Here is a 6,433-nt window from a genome sequence, read left to right as displayed (position 1 = left end):
TGTTCACCACAAGGCCTAGTACATATTGACAAAAATAGAGTGCACTACTGTGGAGTTGGAATGAATTTTCACGAATGCCACCCTCACCTGAACTTATAAGCAAATAGCTGAATTCTCCACCACCATACTCAACCGACCGCCATATCCCCTTCCCAGCCCATGTTGTTGGGCTAACGTGCATTAACATGTCTAACATTCACAGTGCATGACATCATCCAAGATGGTCGGGCAAAATGGCGGGAAAACGACTCTGCCTATGCTAAACATAAGTCTTTATTATTTTGTAAGTAATGTCTCCACCCCAAGATCTAGACTATAACTGAACTAGTACAGATTACTGCCACTAGAGGGTACTGTCATCCCTCCTGTGACCTAATCCCTGATGGTGGTCTGTAGAGGGAAAATGGTGCGAAAATGACTCAGGCTGCGCCGGGCTGCTGGGGAGAGTAAACTACTCCTAAATAACTCTCTCCAGAAATGCAAACAACTCGTAATATACCGAAATAATTTAAGTACAGACATGCAGATCTTCTCCTTAATAATGCAGCAGTGATGTGTAGACATGCTCAGTACTTGTAAACTGTCCAAATAGCACATGGCACAACCTGCTGGCCCACTTGCAAAATAATGCAATCAACAGGCGCAAGCACCGCCCCCTGTCCACTAGAGCGCGAAGTGACATGGCCGTCAGCTGTCAAACTACAGACAGCCCCCCGCTCGGATCCCACACGCATGAGGCGGCGACATATCATTCACAGTTGGCACCTGAGAAATTCCTATCTAAATACTTACTCACCTGGACACCGTGGCCGATGTAATGCGCAGAAGCGCAAACGCTCCATGGTGTGTGCAAGGCAGTGGGCTGCCGCCGAACGCATTTTCTCTCACACGAGATGCCCCCGAACAGCAGATATCTTTACCGGCGATGGCGGAATAGCACAAAGAGGTGCGTTGCTCCTAGTGTGACGTGCCACACCCGTCACACATGTCCACCGATGAGACGACCAACCGAACGAACAACCAACGGTCGTCCCGCTCCAATCTCCTTCCATCGAACAGTTCGTGTGTGTCGCAAGCAGTCAGCGAGCACTGGTTGTCCGCGACTCACTGGCACTCTGTCCTCGACTTCACTGCTGCTACGTCCTGACTGAACTGTCAACTGAACTGCAGACACACAACTACCCCCAGAGATGGTACGAGAGTGCACTTACCGATAAGTGCTGCTGCTGCCACTCACGCGCAGTTAAGGTAGGAAGTTAGTGACACCAGTACATGGAATAAGGAAACCAGGCGGCAGTACCATAAGAGAAGATGACAGACAATAAACGGCATGAACACACGAGCCGTTCACGGCTCAGGTGCACTGTGCTGCCACCTGCTGCCAAGTGCTCCGTATCAGGGATCTCAGTAGTCATTCGATACCGTGAAGGAGCAGAATGGGGCATTCTGCGGAACTCACGGAACTCAGGTGGTTGGGTGTCACTTGTGTCATACATCTGTACTCGAGATATCCACACTCCTAAACATACCTTGGTCCACTATTTCCAATCGTGAAGGGACGCGTACAAAACCGTACAGGCCAACCTCGTTTGTTGACTGACAGAGACCACCAACAGTTGAAGAGTGTTGTAATGTGCAGTAGGCAGACATCTATCCAGACCATTACACAGGAATTCCAAACTGCATCAGGATCCACTGCAAGTACTGTGACAGTTTGGTGTCAGGTGAGAAAACTTGAATTTCATGGTGGAGCAGCTGCTCATAAGCCACCTATTATGCCGGTAATTGCCAAACGACGCCTTGCTTGGTGTAAGGAGCGCAAACATTGGACGATTGAACAGTTGAAAAACGTCGTGTGGAGCGACGAATCACGGTACACAATATGGCGATCCGATGACAGGGTGTAGGTATGGCGAATGCCCAGTGAACGCCATCTGCCAGCGTTTATAGTGCCAAATTCAGAGGTGAAGGTGTTATGGTGTGGTGGTGTTTCTCATGGAGGTGGCTTGCACCCCTTGTTGTTTTGTGTGGTACTTTCACAGCACAGGCCCACATTGATGTTTTAAGTACCTTCTTGCTTCCCACTGTTAAAGAGTAATGCGAGGATGGCGATTGCATCTTTCAACACGATCGAGCACCTGTTCGTAATGCACGGCCTGTGGCGGAGTGGTTAAACGACAATAACATCCCTGTAATTGACTGGCCTGCATAGAGTTCTGGCCTGAATCCTATAGAACGCCATACTGAATTCCAGCATTACCGATGGAGGCGCCACGAACTTGTAATTCATTTTCAGCCAGGTGGCCGAATACTTTTGATCACATAGTGTATGGTAGCAGAAGTTAATAGAGTTTCATTTAAGATTTTCTACTTAGCTCGTGAACTATGCGTCTCTGTACCTGGTAGCTGGCTTTCTACTTGCGTGCCAGTCAGATAGTAGCTCGCTGATGTAACAGAAAAGTGCTAATCGTAGCGTAAGTAGATAGTAATCGTTACAGTCGCCTCGCGTCTTAAATGCATCACTAACAAGAGCTATGTAGTAGTTAAGGCACGTCCACGATATGGTCAATAGCACCCTGACAGCTGTTGGTGCAAACACGGGCCGTGTCCACATACGTGGCGACTTGGGCTCTGCTGAGGTGTCAGCGCCACTGGACGAGTGCCGAGGCTGGAGAAGATAGCGATGCTGGACGCTGGCTGGACTCTGGAACCAAGTCGACGTCCTGTCTCTTTCCGAAGCCCTTCCATTGGGTTAACGTCGGGACTCTAGGCAGTTGTTCCTGAAAAAAAATGTTGAGATGTTGTTGTCCACGAACCACTACGTGACAGAAGCTGATACCATCACCGTCTCCCTGCAGTACACATTGTTGTAAAATGTGTTCATATTCTTCCGCATTCGGTGATTTCTTAACCTTTGCTTCACCACCGTTGCTTACAGAAAATCATCTTTCTGTAGGTAAGTTTTACATCAGATCGGTTTTCACGAGTTTTTCACTTTCGTTTACAATAAAATAATTTTCATTTGTTATGACAATCATTCCTGCTCTAGCAAGTTATAAATTTATCTTGGATAACACATTCTAGGTAAGATGCAGTGAGAAAAATCGTATGTTGCTTCAAATCAACAGTGGAGTTACGCGGATATTCCACAATTTAGTGCCTCGATTTACAAATCCATTTATACAGTCTCTTTAAATTTTAATTTTTATGTTTAAAGTCATATCTTCACTATGTCTGTTTATGAATTCTGCGCATACAATGCTGTCCCTGACGGTGACATATTAGATATTGGGGTCGAAAATGATGAAACTGTCGAAATAGATGAAATTTCACATTCTCTTGCAGAAGCAGCTGTCATTAACTTCATTCACATGGTGGTAAGGAAGAAAGCGGCTGGAAGTTTCAGCAATTAGGGAAGAGCAAGAGACAGAATGTGAACTTCCAAATGTGTAGTTTAGTAACCCAGGTAATAATACTGAGAGAGTATGTGCTTATAACGGTAATTATACGACACAGATGACGATTTCTTGAAATTTCATGATGATTTATTCAGAAGTGATGATATTATAGAATATCAGCCAGAAGCACACGTAAACAACCGTAACACAAATTAAGATGCAGTATCACAGTAGCAGCAAGTGAAACATAGACGTAAGCGTGCTGACTAAAAATTCAGAAAAACTGTTTTCATGCTCCAAGACGTAGAATCGAAAGGATCACTTCAACCTCTACCAGTACAGAAAATGACGTCTTTGCAGCCTTATAAACTATTTCTGAATGATAATATATTTGAAATCTTTGCTGAGCAGTCTCTGTCTATTCATTGGTGTTTAGTTATTACAGTCCACCTTTCTCTCAAGATCAAGTCTCTCCTAAACGTACGTTTCCATTGGAGGTGTTTTCCGAAGTAATCTGACGTGGCACCTCCCACACTGGATATCTGATGTTTGCGGTTAACACTCTGCTGTTCCACACTCCTGCTCCCTCTTCACTCTTACAAATATGCGCACCCACGCAATTCCGCCACGACACACACACGAGATACCATAGCCACTTAGACTGGCTTTAAAAAATCACTTGTGATGTCAAAGGAGATTTACTGCTGAAGATAAATTTACTCTCTCATTTTCGTAATATTTTCTGTTTTCCTGTTATAATAAGGTCGTAATTTACTGCTTTGTAACAACGGGTAATCACTGCAGCAATTTTTCCTCCTACCACTTGACTGTGAGGCACAATCGTTTTCACTTCAAAAGCGATTATGCAACGTTGACTGCCGAGGCATTCATAGATGAAGTCCACGTGATGTTTACAACACATAATTTGGTGTCACGGACAGAATCGTCGATTATCAGATCCAAGAAATTCCAATTTGAAGTGAAAGTTGAACACAATATGTCTAAAGTGTATGTCGTTTCCAGTTACTGTCCGATTTTTACGAGTGAGAAAACAGAACGGCAATATCATTTGCGTACCTCAGTAAGCTCATTCTTTCACTACAAATTTTAATTTTTTACTACTTTTTTGTCACTTCATTCAGCGTTTCTTTTTCGCATATAAACCGTAGTGGTAGTGCACAGCAAAATCCTGCGCCATTTCCAGTCTTCACGTCTATCTTTTCCTCTTTCGAGCAATAACGTCTTTCTCATGTCTGTATAAATTCTATATTACTGCGCCAGTTTTATAGCCTGTGTCTCTTCTTTGCCAAATTTCAAATAGATTGTCTCATTTCACGTTGGCAAAAGCGTTTTCAGTGTCAACGCCTGCTACAGAGCAAATAAAATACTTGTGGTACAGTCCCAACCGTTATTTATTTGTTTTTCAATCCAGTTAAAGATTTTGTCCCTTCTCTTGGGCTGGGCAGTCTGAAGTGTGCATAACGCCTTTTTGGGGGGTGGGGGGGGGGGGTTAGGAGTTTCTTATAAGAGTTGCATGTTTGTGGCATACATTGTGTGTGAGTATTACAACGAATAACAACTGTTTATAACGAGTGACGCTAAGAATTGGTAATACTAATACTGCTTGTTGTGCCGGCCGCGGTGGCCGCGCGGTTCTGGCGCTGCAGACCGGAACCGCGGGACTGCTACGGTCGCAGGTTCGAGTCCTGCCTCGGGCATGGGTGTGTGTGATGTCCTTAGGTTAGTTAGGTTTAAGTAGTTCTGAGTTCTAGGGGACTGATGACCCAATATGTTGAGTCCCATAGTGCTCAGAGCCATTTGAACCATTTGAACTGCTTGTTGTTAACTTACAACAAACCACAAAAAATGCTACCCACATCTTCAAAGCCTCACAAATTTATCTTAATAGGCTGTTATACAAAAGATAAGACTTAGTCACATTTCCTTCTCAGCAGTGAGAAATTCAATAACGACACGCTGCGTGGCAAACGTACATCATTTATAGACGTCATTTTGAGACATTACTGCAGCTACGCTATCTGTCGGAGGAAATGACAAATTTGAGCGGGCACTCGGAAACTTCAAATAGTGCATACTTAAACTTTCGCTTTCGTGTCATTCTTGTTGGCTGAGGGTAAAAAAAAAAAAAAAGTGGTGCGTCACTTATTGGGCGACCGTCGTATGGTACGTATCACTGAGCTTGACTACTAGTCCTCTCGTTATGTGTTGTGCATATAGTCAACATTAATGGCTTTATTGAGTCGAGTTAATTATGGGAATTTAGATATTTCACACGAGTCCAGTAGGAGGTGAACGTAACGTGCGTCATTTGAATAACGTGATAAAAATTCTGGTCATGTTCAAGATACCCTTATTTACCCCATAGTACAATTTTTATACACTTCTTAAGGTAATTCCGGTATGATCCGACGTTCAAATCTCTTTGTGTCTCGATGAAACTGATAGAATATTAATTTATATACTGACCTTTCAAGGTCTTTCAAATCTGACAGCTATTAATATATACGAATACAGCCTTTCTTCTAATAACATGATTTTGCGTGTTTAATAAATAGGGTCAATAAAAGCTTATGTTTGAAAAATCACTCTTGTGTTGCTGTAATCCATTAGTGGCTCATGGTCATTTGTTGTTGTGCTTTGGGTGGGATGAAATAAGTCGAACTGGCATGTATTTATTTCGAAACTAGGAATTCATGGCGACGTATTCATCGCCTTTAAATTCTGAGTTCACAATAAATTCTCGTAAAAGTTTAAGTTCATGTCTGAATCATGCTTATAGGATATATGTGGACATCTACAAATCTCTGTAAGAACAAACTTTGATCACAACGCAAAGAAAATTATTTCAGTCATATATTCTTCACGTGTGCCCTAAAATATGAAAATCGAAATTATTTCTTAGATGATGAGGGTTATACGTAGAGTTATTGTGAACACATACAGTTATAATATGATAACCTCTTCATACGCTGTAGGACAACTGTTCATTTATGCAAGTAGGTATCCATGGACAA

Source organism: Schistocerca cancellata, chromosome 5 (assembly GCF_023864275.1).
Source record: "Schistocerca cancellata isolate TAMUIC-IGC-003103 chromosome 5, iqSchCanc2.1, whole genome shotgun sequence".
In the NCBI taxonomy this organism is placed as follows: Eukaryota; Metazoa; Arthropoda; class Insecta; order Orthoptera; family Acrididae; genus Schistocerca; species Schistocerca cancellata.
The sequence above is the reverse complement of the archived record's forward strand: the minus strand, read 5'-3'. Positions refer to the sequence as shown.